The sequence below is a fragment of the Callospermophilus lateralis genome, chromosome 4 (genome assembly GCF_048772815.1).
Source record: "Callospermophilus lateralis isolate mCalLat2 chromosome 4, mCalLat2.hap1, whole genome shotgun sequence".
In the NCBI taxonomy this organism is placed as follows: Eukaryota; Metazoa; Chordata; class Mammalia; order Rodentia; family Sciuridae; genus Callospermophilus; species Callospermophilus lateralis.
The window spans coordinates 160,873,250-160,891,255 of record NC_135308.1 but is presented as its reverse complement, the minus strand read 5'-3'; positions in this window follow the sequence as shown (position 1 = coordinate 160,891,255).

Sequence of the window (18,006 nt, the reverse complement as noted above, 5' to 3'; positions counted from 1 at the left end):
CTCTCTCTCTAAAAAATAAATAAATAAATAAATAAAATAAATAAAATAAAGGTATTGTGTCCATCTACAACTAAAAATATGTCTTAAAAAAGAATGGCATATAATTAATAGCTCATTTTCCTATACCTAGGCCATATTATCTTTTTTATCATAATCTTTTTGTTAAAAATTAGACATTTCAGCACTGGGATTGTGGCTCAGCAGTAGACTGTTCACCTAGCGCGTGTGAGGCCTTGGGTTCGATCCTCAGCACCATATAAAAAAATAAATAAGATAAAGGTATTGTGTCCAACTGCAACTAAAAATATTTTAATTGGACATTTCAAATACTGTTCTATGGCACTTGTATAAATGAGGTTATTTTCTTTGTGCAGAGTTTATTATTGTTGCTCCTTATAGTTGCTATTTTGCTTAGTGACTTTTCTGAACTAATTTTGTAACATCTCTGTCCTTGCAAAGCATGGCCTACAAATTCTTTACTCACTGCCGCAGTCTGGCTGGGCACAAATCACAAGCCACTCACAGCTTTGTAGATTCAAACAGCAATTCTTTATTCCCGAACTCACACCGGCCCTCTACAAACACGTTCTGGGGAAATCCACGTTCTCTGCCCAAATCCACACTTCATGGGTTTCTGTCTCCCAAATATATTCTGTCTGACCCTAAGAACTCAAGAGGAACTCAGGCAGCAGGATACGCCCTATTCTAAAGGGGGAACACCCTAATCTCCTATTATGCTAAACCGGAACACCCTAAACACGGATCCGCCCTGGTCCTTGAGCAAGGTCACCTTACATGCAATGTCGCTGCAAAATGTTCTATTTCCATGAGTCCTTCCACTAAAGAAACATGGGGGTACGCTGGCAAAGAAATTGTCATACCTACTTGGCTGATGGCTCCCAGCATCATGTTTCTTTAGTGGAAGGACTCATGGATTTTATTTTATTTTATTTTATTTTTTTGAGCTCATACAAACGTAGGTTAATGTTTTTCTGATCAGTTTTATTTTTTGACTGTGGAGTTTTTAAACATTGCAATGGAGATTTCACCTAGGTAAAGCTACAAGGCTTTTATTATTGTCTTATGTGTTGTACTCTTGCGTTTTATGTTGTATGTCTGTGTGTGCGTATGTCCATATTTCATATATGAGGAACGCTCATGAAAAATGGATCCAAATTATTATTTTTTTATTCACGTGATTTAAATGGCTTAATTTAAATTAGGTAAACAGCTGTTAAGGATTGTTTTTAAAGGTGGTTAACAGATCTGTTTGTTTACTAATTTAAATCAGGTAAACAGCTGTTAAGGATTGTTTTTTAAGGAGGTTAACAGATCTGTTTGTTTACTTTCACCTTTCCTTTTCATTATATTTAATAATTCTTTTCAGGATAATGTCTATTTAGCATCATTGCCAGAATTCCTATCTTCATCCCAATGAATATAACTCAACAAGTATGCTCAATCAAGGAGTCAACTTACTTTGGGAGGAAACGAACTTTGGGAGGAGATGGACATATTGATAGATTCCTCCACTTTGAACTGCTTACAGAACTTGCCTAGACTATGTAACTAACGTTTGGTACAGCGAATTGTGGTAATGCTGGCATATCTTTGCTGATGGTGTCATCAGTGATGCAGTTTTTCCAAAGGAGCTGTCAATTGACTTGGTATCGTGGCATTTCTGTATCCTCCTCCCTTCTGCTAGTGATGGTCTAAAATTTGGGGGCCAATGGCTATATGCTGGACTGGTAGTCAGTGACAGGTATGATCCAATTGCAGTGGTATCAACCTAAGACAGGAGGCTGACGCCTAAAGGTCAGTTTTCCAATGACGGGTAAAAACCATATGTTGAATTGGACAACCTACCAGGCATGGTCCTTAAGCCACATTAACCTCACTCCCCCACTGGCACCAAGGCCAAATTTGGGGGCCAACAGAGGTGAGGCAAAGAACCTCACCCCCCACACTGGTGCATAGACCTATCCACAAGTATGGTTGTATGCTGGACCGGTAGTCAGTGACGGGTATGATCCAGTTGCAGTGGTATCAACCTAAGACAGGAGGCTGACGCCTAAAGGTCAGTTTTCCGATGACAGGTAAGTACCATATGTTGAATTGGACAACCTACCAGGCACGGTCCTTAAGTCACATTACTTGTTGTTTAATTAATCAGAAGGGGGGAGATGCTGGGAGCCATCAGCCAAGTAGGTATGACAATTTCCTTGCCAGCGTACCCCCATGTTTCTTTAGTGGAAGGACTCATGGAAATAGAACATTTTGCAGCGACATTGCATGTAAGGTGACCTTGCTCAAGGACCAGGGCGGATCCGTGTTTAGGGTGTTCCCCGTTTAGCATAATAGGAGATTACGGCGTTCCCCATTTAGAATAGGGCGTATCCTGCTGCCTGAGTTCCTCTTGAGTTCTTAGGGTCAGACAGAATATATTTGGGAGACAGAAGCCCATGAAGGTGGATTTTGGGCAGAGAACGTGGATTTCCCCAGAACGTGTTTGTAGACAGCCGGTGTGAGTTCAGGAATAAAGAATTGCTGTTTGAATCTACAAGCTGTGTGGAGGCTCATGATTTGTGCCCAGCCAGAGACTGCAGCATCTCACGTTAATGTTCATCTAATGACTGGTCAGAGATTTACTTAATTCCTGGAACCAATCAATTGTCCAGTCTTTTGGGTAACTCAGTGTGTTCTCAGGGTCATGGTGTGCATGACCCCAATCTTCACTTGCTGTTTGCACAGGGCTTCAAGTTCATCCAGAGGCACAAGTTTAGGGCCTCCCAGTCTTCCTGTGCATGCACATAGCTCCACACACATGCCTGGCCTCTGAGATCCCCAAGAATGGATCAGACTGTGGCACCTGATATACTGACTTCTTTTAAACTTTTGCTTCATGTATAATTTGCCCCAAGCTGTTAGCCTCAGGCAGCTTTGATTTTCAACAGTGACTCTGTTTTTTTCCCAGTAAACTAGACTGAGGAAGAGGCAGTTGGCACTAGGGGAGCCTCCAGACAGCCCTGCAGGTCTACCTGGGAGCACAACAGATGGTGAGATACACACAGTTCTCTGGGGATGAGACTTTGCCAGTACTAAGCCCCTGGGCTCCCAGCTGCCTGCTGGGCCTCACTGAGGATGCAGCTGCTCTTTGTCAAGGCCATGCTGAACTGGAGAGTTGGGACAGGACTAGAACAGGTTAAAAGGTGCTTCCCCAAAGCCCCACTCTTCTAGCATAAATACTCCTGGATAGTCCTGTGGTTTGAATATGCCTCCTTGAAATTCATGTGTCGAAAACTTAATCCTTGGGGCTGGGGCTGGGGCTCAGTGGCAGAGTGCTTGCCTAGCACGGGTGAGACACTAGGTTCGATTCTCATCACCACATATAAATAAAAATAAATAAATAAAATGTCCATAAAAAAATAAAAAATATTTTAAAAAAGAAAAGAAAACTTAATCCTTGAATTCATAAAGGTAATTTGAGATTACCATAATGGAATTCTCCATTGGAAATGCCCTTCCTTCTGAAGGGCGCTCCTCATTGTCTTCCACCCTCAGGGGCAGCTGCTGAGAAGCCTGCTCTGCCTTCACAGTTCTAGCATCTCAGGCTCTGGCTGGGGACACTGTGCTCAGCAGGAGAGACCCCCTCAGCACCTGGTGTGGACGTCAAGATTGGGGACAGCTCACTCACAGGAGGGAGGCGAAGCCATCTCACTGGCCCCATGGAGGCCTCAGGGAGAGCAGAGCTGGCAGCCAGCAGGTCCAGATCAGCTGGAGAGAGCCAGGGAGGGAGACTGGCCTGGGCACGAGCGTGTGGTGGGGGAGGCAGGGGGAGGCCTTGCTCACGTGGGCAGGGCCTCGGCAGGGGGACTCCAGTGGGGGCCAAGGAGAGCACCCAGGCTTCATTTGCCACTTATCCATATGCAAAGGACAAGGGAAGAAATAATCCTGCTAAAGGCTGTGAGCCTCGAGCATGAAGTAATGGAGTCACCTCCCCCTACATGGGGAAGAAGCCCAGGTAGGCAGACCTTGACCTTCCCTCCCTCCTGCCTCCTGCCTGGGTTGGCAGGAACTGCAGGCCCCTCCCCCTTCCTGGCTGCACATGGGCCTCTCAGCCAGTGGCTGGTCCCCAGGGCTCAAGGACATCAAATCCTGAGAGAAGGTTTATCCCAGCCAGGAGCCCACCAACCATCCCTGCTTGTGCTTTTCAGATATGTCTCAGGACAAAGGCAATGCGGAAGGCCTGGCGGCTGGGCCAGCAGCTGCACACCAGCTCTGGCCTGATTTCCAGCCTCCAGAACCCCCAGGACTTGGAACCACGCATGAAAAAGGGTCCGATAAACCCGTGAGTTGCTGCCTCCACAGCCCCAGCCGCCTCCTTCCAGGGGCAAATCCAGTCTGGCCCCGTCCCTACTCTCTCTCCTGACAGCAGAGGGGACATATTCCTGTGCCCATCCCTTCACTGCCATGGGCAGTCTCGAATGACCTGGGGGGCCGCAGATGGCCAGCAGACTCAATGCCTCAAGCCAGAAGGAGGTCCCTGCAGAGCTGGGAGCAGGGGCTCCTGTCCTGAGGACATTTACGGCACTGGCAGCGTCGCTGTTGGGTGTCAATCCAGGCACAACTCTTCTTCCCTCCCTGATTTCTCACCTTTTGTGGTGTCACCTATAAAGTTTGGTCAGAGAGGTGATGGCGCTGGCTGGGCAGCTGGCCTCTAGTGTGGGTGTCCAGGCCAAGTGAGCCCCTGGGCGGTAGACAGCCCCTGAGCAGCTCTGGAGTGTCTGAGTTCTGGACTTCAGCAGCTCCTGGACGTCCTGTCTGCACCGGGGACATTCTGCCCCACGGAACCGTCTCTGTATCTCCGCCTTAGTTCATGCCAACAGTTTATGCTAACAATGGGACATGTGGTGGGGACCTTGGTGTGGCCAGATGCCTGTGACCTCCAGCAGGGCTGGAGGCTGGGTAAGCGATGTCAGACAGGCTGGTGCTCCAGGCATGTAAGACCAAACCCCACTACAATCCCTGGACACCAGGGGTCAGTTGAGCTTCCCTGGCTGGTAATTCTCTGTACCTTGTCACACACTGTGTTGGGGGAATTAGGCACTGACCAGTGGGAGAGGACCACTGGAACCCTGTCCGGTATCACTCAGGTCTCTGTCCTGTGGGCTTTTAATAGCGTTAATGTCTTCCTATCTGGTCTGTCATCTCTTGCTCCTGCACAGGATCCTGAGATTGGGAGGACATCGACCATGAGTTTCTACAAGAGCCAAGCTGATGGCGGCACCATCTCCCCAAACTGTAGAGCAGTAACTGAATAAAACAGTACAAATGCTGATTTCATAGTGACATGAAGGGCATTATTTCCTTAAACAATGATTCTGATATTTAAAAGGGCAAAGCAAAACCCCACCACAATTTCTTCATGTTGCATTTGTGAATTTAAAGTAGCCTGTCTCTGGTATTTCATTACAGTAACAGTAACAAAACAATGACTAACACACATGCTATGGTTTACATGATCCTTCAAAACCTGCACTGAAATTTAATTGCTGGGGTAAGCCTATTAAGAGGGGACCTTTCAGAGTGACTGCATCATAGGACTTTGTCATGGTTGGATCACCGTTACTGCAGGAGTGGGCTAGTTTTTATAGGGCTAGGTTTGTTATGAAATCAAGTACTGCCCACTTTCTGTCTCTGCCTCACATGCTCACTTGCCCTTCGCCATGTTAGGCTCAGCATGAAGGCCCTCCCACAATCAGCTCCTTGCTCTGGGACCACCCATCTTCCAGAACCATGAGCTGAACAAAGTACTATTGCTTATAAGTTACCCCATCTCTGCTACTTTGCTACCAAAGCAGAAAATGGATTCATACAGGAGAATCCATGGATTAACTATTTGTCAACAACCTGGGTAGATGGAACAAGGAAGGAGACAGAAGGGCACTATTGTAATAGTTAACAACCACCAAAGGGAAGTGACTTCAACAGGACGGTGGGGCAGAGAACCTGGGGATGGGCCCCTCCACTGATATAACCAGTAAACTGCAAAAGACGATCGGGATCCACCATTTCAGAAGTCGGCCTCCTGCTGGGTCAGGACGGCAACCAAGGCAGCTCTGATAAAGGCGGAGGCTGTGGCTCTTTGCTAAGGGCAAAGTCTGTGCAAACACATCCAGTCCCCTGTTCTCGTGCAGAGAATGGCCTGAGTTCTTGGACCACGTGGCTGGTACCAGGGTGGGTGAAGACCTTGCCCTCCACAAATGTGAGACTGTGCTCCGGCAGGGTGGCAGACACTGAAGGACCCACAGACCTCTGCTGGCTGGGGAGCTCCCGGCTCTAGTAGATTCTTTCCCAGTAGCACCCATCAGGAGAGTCAGAGGGAGTAGTAGTTTGTTTCCCACTTAGGAGCCAGGCGTTTAAGGCCATCTTTGTGGGAAGGTGTGTGGAACAGGCCTAGGTGCCCGAAAGGCCAGGGTGCTGGCTGGTATTCCTGTGCTGCTCCTGCCTCGGCACCAACCGCAGTGGGGCCAGGAGTGTGACCCTGGCCCACGGCTGCCTTCCCCCAGCTCATCTCAACTCCTTGCCCGGCACTGCCAGCCTCACTGAGGGTGTGGACAGAAAAGCACTTGGTCCTGCTCTGAGATGGGCTCCCAGTTTTCATGAAGCACTGATACCCTGAAGAGGGGAGTGACACACCCCCAGCAAATGTCTGTAAAATAATCGGAGCAGAAAAAGGAGGCCCAGCCACTGAGCCTGGAAGCATTCGTGCAGCTCCGCTTGCTGTGGATGGAGGCCTCTTCCTGATGCAGATGCTCTGGGTGCTCAGAGGCCACAGCTCCTGGAGAGCGAGGCTGCTAACAAAGTGGGAGAACTTGGGAGTTTTGAGAAAGAATTTTTACTTTGAATCCACATATGCAACACGAAGAAACTGTGTTTCTTCAAATCATTGTTTAAGGAAACAGTGGCGAGGGTCCCTTCCTGTCACTGTGAAATCAGCATTTGTAGGCTTCCCTTATCCGGAATTACAGTTTACAAAGGAAATGCTTCCATTTCCTACAAAATATAAACCTCAAAAGAAAAAGAATCATCTACAGTTCACTGACTGAACTCAGGGACAGTGGAGCAGAAAACTCAGCAACCTCAGTCAACAAGGAATACATCCTCTGCAGAAGTAGTTTTCACCAAGTCCTGAATGTGGGGTGGGGTGCTGTCTGTGCGGGGGCACGCCTGGGGCCCTGGGTATGAAGCTCAACACTGGGAGAGAAAAGGTCGCACACGGTCAGCTCCAGCCTTGATATAAAAATGAACAGTTTCTGGGGAAGGTAAGAATTCTATTTCCAGAGTTGTCAGGGCAAAGCACTCCCAATGCCCAGAGCAAAAAAAAAAAAATCACAAAACATAGAAAGAAACAGGAAAGTATGGCTGGTTCACAGAGGGGAAAAAATGTGATGGAAACCATCCCTGCAGAAATCTAGACACTGGAATTTTTGACAAGAATGTAAGTGTTGAAAGAATCCAAAGACAAAGGACTGAGGGGAAAAGGAGGTGGAGTAATGTAGGAGAAAACAGAAAATGCCACCAAGGAAAACATGTAAAGAACCAAACAGAAAATACATAGCTGACAGCTGTGCGGGAACTGGGTCTGATCCCCAGCACCACATAAAAACTTAAAAAAAGTCTTGTGTCCATCTACAACTAAAAAATTAAAATAAAATAAAGAAATTATGGACCTGAAAAGTACAATGAAGGAAACAAAAACCCAGTCGATGGGTTCCACTGCAGTGTGGGCATCTGCCAGGCTGCCCACATCTAAACACCACAGACTGGTGGCTTAAAGAACATGTACGTACTTTGTCATAATTCCAGAGGCTAAAAGTCCCAGATCAAGCTTCAGCAGGGGCAGTTTCTGATAGGGTCTCTCTTCCTGGCTCACAGTCAGCTGCCTTCCTGTTGTGTTGTAATATGGCAAAGAATGCAGGGTGGGTGCAAGGTCCAGCTCTGCTGTCTCTTCTTAGAAGCTAATCCTAGTGGATCTGGCCCCTCTTGTATGTCCTTGTTTACATGAACTATCTCTGTAAAGGCCCTACCTCCAAAGAATCCACAGATGCACTTGTGGGGAGGGGCTACACAACCACAGACTCCATAACAAACCTTCTCTGACCAGGCAGAAGGGATCAATGAATTCAAGGTAAGACCCTGAAGCAATCCAGTATGAGTAGACCTGAAGGCCCTCAGGCATCCAGTACAAGCACCACAGTGGACTCAGAGGAAGAGAGAACAGGAAACAAGGATATGAAGAAAAATGTCCCAAATGTTCATGAATTTTCCCCAAAACAGAAACACACACAGGCAAGAAGCGGAATGAGATCAAAGCAGCTAAACCTGAAGTACCCCGGAGACCTGGAGCATCACATACTGGAAACACAGAGCCACAGAGAGACTTGTCCTCATTGCAGACATAGCACACAGATTCCTTCAATCAATAAATACCATGCTGCTGCTATGTGTCAGGCACCATCCTAGGATCTGACGATGGGGAACTTTAGTCCTAATAAGGCTTATATTCTGGGTTGGAAGCCATAAAACACAGAAATCCATAAAACATTGAGCAGGCGGCACTTGGGGTGCATGGAGAAGCCCTGAAACAGGAGGCTGCAGATCTCCAGGAACTGCAGAGCTGGAGGCTGGGGCTGGGAACATTCCACACAGTCTAGCCAGGAAGAGCAGGTGAGGAGCTGCGTGCACTGTGCAGAGGATGTCAGGCAGAGTCAGGCGCGGGTCCTGGAAAAAAAAAACAAACAAACAAATAGAAGTCCTTGAAATGAAAGAAACAATAAATGAAATTAAAAGCTCAATAGAAAGCACCACCAAGATTACATCACTTGGAAGACAGAACCTCAGACAATGAAGACAAAATGTATAATCTTGAAAAGAATCTTGACCACACAGTGAAAATTGTAGAAACCTGCTGAGAGCCATTAGCCAAGTAGGTATGACAATTTCCTTGCCAGCGTACCCCATGTTGCTTAGTGGAAGGACTCGTGGAAATCAGACTTGCCTTAGACATTTTGCAGTGACATTGCATGTAAGGTGACCTTGCTCAAGGACCAGGGCGGATCCGGGTTTAGGGCCGATCAGGGTTTTAGGCTGTCCTTGGATTTAAGACGTTCCCGGTTTAGGACAATCCGGGTTTAGGGTGGTTCCAGGTTTAAGGTTATTCCTGCTGGGAATAGGGCGTATCCTGCTATCTGAGTTCCCCTTGAGTTCTCACGGGATTCAGACAGTATTTTTGGGAGACAGAAGCCCAGTGGAGGTGTGAATTTGGGCAGAGAACGTGGATTTCCCCAGAACATGTTTGTAGTGTGCCCGTGTGCGTTCAGGAATAAAGAATTGCTATTTGAATCTACAAAGCTGTGAGTAGCTCGTGATTTTGTGCCCAGCCAGACTGCGGCAGAAACCATGAGCAAAACATTTCAAGAATTATGGGATAACATAGAAAGACCAAATTTAAGAATTATTGGAATAGAGGAAAGCATAGAGTTCCAAACCAAAGAAATGAACAATCTATTCAATAAAATAACATCAGAAAAATTTCCAAACATGAAGAATTAATTGGAAAATCAAATATAAGAGGCTTACAGGACACCAAATACACAAAATCACAACAGATCCACACCAAGGCTCCTTATAATGAAAATGCTTAGCATACAGAATGAAGAGAGAATTTTAAAAGCCACAAGAGAAAGGAATCAGAATACATGTAGGGAGAAACCAATTAGAATATCTGAATATTTTTCAACCCAGACCATAAAAGCTAGATGATTCTGGAACAACATATACCAAACTCTGAAAGAAAACAGAGGCCTACCAAGAATCTTATATCCAGCAAAATTAAGCTTTAGATTTGATGATGAAATAAAAACTTTCCATGATAAACTAAAGTTAAAAGAATTTAACACTAGGAAGCCTGCACTACAGAACATCCTCAGCAAAATATTCCATGAGGAGGAAACAAAAAACAACAATGAAAATCAGCAAAGGAAGGTATCACTAAAGGAAATACTAGTCAAAGGAGAAACCAACACAAGCTAAATACCAAAAATATACAAAGATGACCAGGAATGTAAATCATGTCTTAATAATAATCCTGAATGTTACTGGCCTAAACTTACCTATCAAAAGTCATAGACTGACAGATTGGATTTAAAATAAAAAAGACCCAACAATGTGCTGCCTTCAAGAGACTCATCTCATAGGAAAAGACATCCACAAATTGAAGATGAAAGGTTGGGAAAAACATGCCACTCACATGATTGCACAAACAAGCAGGGGTTTCCATTCTCATATCAAATAAAGTACACTTCAAGCCAAAGCTAATCAAAAGGGATAAAGGAGGACACTACATACTGCTCAAGGGAAACAGACATCAACAAGGCATAACAATTATAAATATATATGCCCCAATGGATCATCTACATTCATCAAAAAACTCTTCTTAAGTTCAAGAGTCAAATAGACCACAGCACAATAATTCAGGGTGACTTTAACACACCTCTTTCACCACTGGATACATTTTTCCAAACAAAAGCTAAACAAATAAACTATAAAACTCAATAATGCAATCAATAACTTAGACTTGACAGAGTTGTATAGAATATTTCTTCCATCAATGAGTGAATACACTTTCCTTCTCAGCAGCACATGGATCCTTCTCTAAAATAGGCCATATATTATGCCACAAAGAAACTCTAAGCAAATACAAAAAAAAAAAAAAATAGAAATACTACTCTGCAGTCTATCAGATCATAATGGAATGAGATTAGAAATCAGTGATAAAATAAAAAATAGAAGCTACTCTAACACCTGGAGACTAATTAATATGTTATTGAATGAACAATGGATTGCAAAAGACATCAAAGAGATTAAAAAATTCTTAGAGGTGAATGAGAACACTGGTACAACATATTGAAATCTCTGGGACACTATGAAGGCAGTATTAAGAGGAAAGTTCATTGCATGGAGTTCATTCTTTAAAAGAAGGAAAAGTCAACAAATAAAGGACCTAACATTATATCTCAAAGCCCTAGAAAAAGAAGAACAAATCAACACCCAAAGCAGTAGAAGACAGGAAATAATTAAAATCAGAGCTGAAATCAATGAAATTGAAACAAAAGACACAATTGAAAAAATTGACAAAACAAAAAGTTGGTTCTTTCAAGAAATAAATAAAATTGAAAAAAAACCCTTAGTCATGCTAATGAAGAGAAGGAAAGAGAGAACTCAAATTCCTAACATTTATGATGAAAAGGGAAATATCATGATGGATACAACAGAAATACAGAAGATAATTAGAAATTATTTTGAAAATTTGAACTTCAACAAAATAGAAAATACCAAAGGCATCGACAAATTTCGAGTCACATGATTTTCCCAAACTTAATCAGGATGATATACACAAGTCAAACAGATCAATTTCAAGCAATGAAATAGAAGACATCATCAAAAACTACCAACCCAGAAAAGCCCAGAACCAGTTGAGTACACAGCGGAATTCTGTAAGACCTTCAAAGAAGAACAAATACCAATACTCCTCAAATTATTTCATGAAATAGAAAAAGAGACAACAGGGCTGGGTATGTGGCTCAAGTGGTAGTGTGCTTGCCTGGCATGTGTGCAGCCCGGATTCGATCCTTGGCACCACATACAAAGATGTTGTGTCCACCGAAAACTAAAAAATAAATATTAAAAAAAAATTTCTCTCTCTCTCTCTCTCTCTCAAAAAAAAAAAAGAAAAAGAAAAAGAAAAAGAGAGAACACTTCCAAACTTATTCTCTGAGGCAAATATCACCCTGGATTTCAAAGCCAGATAAAGACACATCAAGGAAACAAAACTTCAGACCAAATATCTCTAATGAACATAGAAGCAAAAATTCTCAATACAATCCTGGCAAATCAAATACAAAAACATATCAAAAAGATAGAGCACCACCATCAAGTGGGGTTCATCTAGGAATGCAAGGTTGGTTCAACATATGGAAATCAATAAATGTCATTCATCATATCAATAGACTTAAAGATAAGAATCATAGATCATCTCAATAGATGCAGAAAAAGCATTCGACAAAATACAGCACCCCTTCATGTTCAAAACACTAGAAAAACTAGGGATAACAGGAAAATATCTCAACCTTGTAAAAGCTATCTATGCTAAGCCTCAGGCCAACATCATTCTAAATGGTGAAAAGTTGAAAGCATTCCCTCTAAAAACTGGAACAAGACAGGGATGCTCTCTTTCACCACTTCTACTTAACATAGTTTTTGAAACTCTAGTCAGAGCAATTAGACAAACAAAATAAGTTAAATGGATATGGATAGGAAAAAAAAGAACTCTGTTTATCACTATTTGCCGACAATATGATTCTATACCTAGAAGATCCAAAAAATTCCACTAGGAAACTTCTAGAACTAAAAAATTAATTTTGTAAAGTAGCAGGATATAAAATCAACACCCATAAATCAAAGGCATTTCTGTACATCAGTGACAAATCCTCTGAAAGAGAAACTAGGAAAACTACCCCATTTATAATGCCACAGGGAAAAAAAATACTTGGGAATCAACGAAAGAGGTAAAAGAACTCTGTAATGAAAACTATAGAATGCTAAAGAAATAAAGAAGACCTTAGAAGACGAAAAGATCTCCTTGTTCTTGGATAGGCAGAATTAATATTGTCAAAATGGCTATGCTACCCAAAGCCATTATATATCTATATATCTATATCTACTATACAGATTTAATGCAATTTCAATCAAAATCCCAATGACATTTGTTGAGAGCCACAGCCGAAGGGGCTCCAGCAAACTTTCAGACTACCAGCTGATGATTGGCTCACAGCAGCTCCAGCAACATCTAGCAACATCTAGCTGATTGGCTCCTCTGCGGTGATGCTCATTGGGCTGTTTCCCTGCCCTTTCAGACCACGGAGCTGCTCATTGGGGGACTTTTTTGGCTCCGCCCATGCGACCCAGCCAATCGGCCTCAAGAGCAGGAGGATTGTGAGAGGAAGAGGTTGTTGGGGTGTGTGGCTTGTGGGAAGCCGGTGGTGGCAGTTGGGCTTTGAGGGTTTTTTCCTGAGGAGCTGTTTTGTTTATCTTGTGTGGTTCTAAAAATAAAGTTAGTTTCTTTTGACAAGTGGCTCCTGAATTGTGCCCAGCCAGACTGCGGCATTTGGTGGCTCGCACGGGGAGCGACTGAGGGTAAGTAAACCGCTCGCCCCTGAGGGCAGGGTGAGAGGATGGGGAGCCATTTTAAGATTCCTCTTTTGTTTTGCTTCATTTTTGTTTTAAGTTGCCTGTCCCTGGAGATGAGTGAGACGGAAGAAAAACCGCTCACTTCTGAGGAAAAACTATTTACGTCTGAGGAACAGATAGGGAGAAAGGACGGATGCACATGTCAGGAGGATAGAAAGGCTATAATGAATTTTTGTTGTTCCATTTTTATTTCATTCTGTCTCGGTTTTGTTTGGCGTCATCTTGTTGGGTTGTATTATAGTAGAAATACGGGATCAGAAACTAGTAAAAAACAAACTGAAAGAGTGTTAAGTAAATTGTTAGAGGAAGAAGGCATCCCAGTAAAATCAAGAGCAGTCAGGGCATATGTTGATACAATGCAAAAATGTAGCCCATGGCTTTTTAAGGAGGAGTTGTTAAATATATCACAATGGAACCATCATGGTGAAGATTTAAAAAGAATAGAAAAGAACAGCCCAGGAACTCTGCCAGCTGGCACATTGGGCATTGTGGGCATTGGTATCTGGTTTTCTTAGTCCAAAACCTTCAATTCAGACAAAGGTAGAGGAAGGAGAAGACATATTGATTCAAGTAAATGAGGAGGTCTCTCAAGTTAGTCAGAAAGAGGAAAAGATTCAAGTAAAAGAGAAGGTCTTTCGAGCTAATCAGACAGAGAAAGAAAGTTTAGAGCAGAAAAAGCCATCAGGGGGAAAGTTACAAAAGGAGACTGCTACTAACACCTTTCTATCACCAGAGGACATAAGTGTCCAACTGACAAGGCCATCTCCATATGCTGAGAGGCCCCCAACCCCCGCAGTGGATAGTTCAGATCCTGAGACAGGATCTCAAGTATTAACATGCCCTGTATTTGAGGTAGGAGGGCAGCGAATTTACCATACTTTAAATTTCAAAACAGTGAAGCAGCTAAAAGAGGCTGTAACAACCTATGGTCCTCAAGCACCCTTCACTGTAAGCTTGGTCGAATCCATTACCAACTTGAACATGACGCCAGCAGATTGGGCTAATATGTGTAAAGCAGTACTAAATGGAGGACAATACCTGTTATGGAAGGTTGCCAATGAGGAATTTTGCAAGGAGACGGCTAGGCGAAATGCAGCAGCTGGTTATCCTCAGAGAAATCTAGATATGTTGTTAGGAAAGGGACCTTATGAGGATCAGCAGCAACAAATTGCATATGATCCTGGTGTATATTTACAAATTGCTGTAGATGCAGTTAAGGCATGGAAGACTTTACAAGGACATGGAGGTTTACAAGGTCAGTTATCTAAGGTAATACAAGGAACTAATGAATCTTATGCTGAATTTGTAGATAGGCTTATTCAAACAGCTACCAGAGTTTTTGGGAATACAGAACAAGCAATGCCATTAATAAAACAACTGGCTTATGACCAAGCGAATCGTTGGTGCAGAGATATCATTAGATCATGGAAACATGAAGATTTAAACACATATATTAAATTATGTAGAGACATTAATGAACAAGAGCAAGTCATGGCAGCTGCAGTAAAACAGGCTTTAGATGCCAGAGACATTAATGAACAAGGGAAAATTGTGGCAGCTGCAGTAAAACAGGCTTTAGATTCCAGCCCAAGAACATGCTACAATTGTGAACAAACAGGACATTTTAAAAGGAATTGCCCCATAGGAGGAGGGTTTAACAAAACTAGGTATCAAAGGAGTAGAATACCGGGTATTTGCCCACGATGCCGTAGAGGGAGACATTGGGCTAATGAATGCCGTTCTCAAACCACCATAGAGGGTACTCCATTATCAAAAAACGAACAAGGACCAAGTGTTTATCCACGATATCGTGGAGAAAGGCACTGGGCTCCATTGCCAAAAAATGGACAGGGGGGCCCAATGCTCCGGGGCCCAAAACCACAAATATATGGAGCACTGGAGGAACCCAGCAACCCCATCAGGGTAGTGCCCAGGACACATTGTCCATCAGATCCCTCATCAGACAAACCAGAGGGAGCGCAGGGTTGGACATCTGCGCCTCCACCAGATCAGTACTAACTCCAGAGATGGGAGTTCAAATCATTCCCACAGGGGTGAAAGGACCTCTTTCCAAAGGAACAGTAGGCTTATTATTGGGACGCAGCTCTTCTACTCTAAAAGGACTTATGATAAGTCCTGGGGTAATTGATCCCGATTATGAAGGTGAAATAAAAATTATAGCCAGTTCTCCAAATGGTGTATCAGTAATTTCACCAGGAGATAGAATAGCACAGTTACTAATAATACCAAGCCTACATGATAAATTTTCCAGTCGTGCTATAGAAAGAGGTTCCAAGGGATTAGGCTCCACAGGTGTAGATTGGGCTATGCTGTCTTTAAATTTAGATTCTCGCCCCATGCTAAAACTAAATATTCAAGGACATGAATTTAATGGGCTACTGGATACAGGTGCAGACCTTAGCATCATCTCTCGTCAAGAATGGCCAAAACATTGGCCATTACAACAAGCCACTCAAACGCTTCGAGGCCTAGGAGTGGCGACTAATCCCCAAAGAAGTGCAATGGTATTAGATTGGAAGGATCCTGAAGGATGTGAAGGAACTATACAGCCATATGTATTGGATCATCTTCCTATAAATTTATGGGGACGAGATGTCCTAGATCAATTAGGTTTGACATTAACAAATAACATCAACCAAAATGCACCCACTATTATGACTAGACAAGGTTTTAGGAAAGGAAAAAGATTAGGAAAACAAGAACAAGGTATAGCAGCACCAATACAAATAGATCAAGGAACAGACAGACATGGGTTGGATTTTCAGAAAGGGCCACTGAGACAATAAAAATTACTTGGAAATCAGAAAGACCAGTATGGGTTCCTCAGTGGCCCCTGACTAAAGAAAAGATACTAGCAGCCCATGATCTGGTCAAACAACAATTAGCAGAAGGACATATACAACCTTCTGTATCTCCCCATAATACTCCCATTTTTGTCATCAAAAAGAAATCTGGTAAATGGAGATTATTGCAAGATTTAAGAGCCATTAATAATGAGATGGTTATTATGGGACCTGCTCAATCGGGGATTCCTCAATTGTCTGCTTTGCCAAAAACTTGGTATGTTTTAGTTATAGATATTAAAGATTGTTTTTTTTCAATTCCAATTGATCCTGAGGATAGTCCACGTTTTGCATTTACTATCCCTGCACTGAATCATGAAGGTCCTGATCAGAGATATGAATGGAAAGTACTCCCTCAAGGGATGGCTAACAGCCCAACGATGTGTCAAATTTATGTTAACAAAGCAATCCAGCCACTTAGAAATCAAAATCCTGAACTACAAATATTTCACTATATGGATGATGTATTATTAGCACACAAAGCTAAAAACACATTGCTAGACTGTTATGCCACACTTACAAACTTATTAAAAAATTATAATCTAGAGATAGCAATAGATAAAGTACAATTAAATTTTCCAATTAATTATTTAGGAGTTCTATTATCCTCAACCATGGTCCGTCCACCAAAAATTCAAATACGAGTAGATCAACTCAAATCACTTAATGACTTTCAAAAGTTATTAGGAGACATAAATTGGATAAGGCCTTATCTAGGTATACCAACAGGAGAGTTGGGACCTTTATTTGATATCCTAAAAGGTCCATCAGATTCAAATTCACCCCGAATGTTAACGCCTGAAGCAAGAAAAGCATTAAAAATCATTGAAACATATATGGAAAATATGCATTTGGATAGAATTGATATAAGTTTGCCTTTATTATTTATTGTACTACCAACAAAAAATATTCCTACAGGAGTATTTTGGCAAGAAGGCCCATTATTATGGATACATTTATCTTATTCTCCTAACACTATTCTTACTAGGTATCCTGAGGCTGTAGGACAACTAATACTCAAAGGAATAAAAGCAGCAAAGGGAGTGTTTGGAATTTCTCCCAATAAAATTATTACTCCATATACTATGAATCAAATTGATGAGTTAGCTAATGAGTTAAATACTTGGGCAATAATCATGTGCAAATCTAATGTTTCATTTGATAACCACTTACCATCTAATCCTTTATTGTCTTTTTGGTCATCGCATCCTGTAATTTTTCCAAAAATGACAAGAAAAACACCTATCGGGAATGCTCCAAATATATTCACTGATGGATCAAATAATGGTACAGCAGCAATAGTTACACCTGATCAAACTTTTACATTTTTAGTACCCAAACAATCAGCTCAAAAGGTAGAGCTTAAGGCAGTATTACAGGCTTTTGTGATGTTTAAAAATTCTGTATTTAATTTATTTTCCGATAGTCAGTATATAGTTAATGCTATAGTATCCCTTGAAGATGCTGGTAGGATTTCCCCTTCCTCTACTATTTTCTCTTTGTTTTCCACTATACAAAGTCTAATCTGGGACAGAAAAGATCCATTCTTTATAGGACATATCAGGGCACATACAGGATTTCCTGGAGCCCTTAGTTTGGGCAATGATTTAGCAGATAAAACTACACATGACATACATATTTTCTCTACACTAGAAGAAGCTATAAATTTTCATAAAAAGTTCCATGTCAATGCTAATACTTTACAAAAGCGTTTTGAAATAACTAAGGAACAAGCTAGACAAATAATAAAACAATGTCAAAATTGTGTGACCTTTTTACCACAAGTTAATCTTGGAGTCAATCCTAAAGGATTGATACCTAACCATATTTG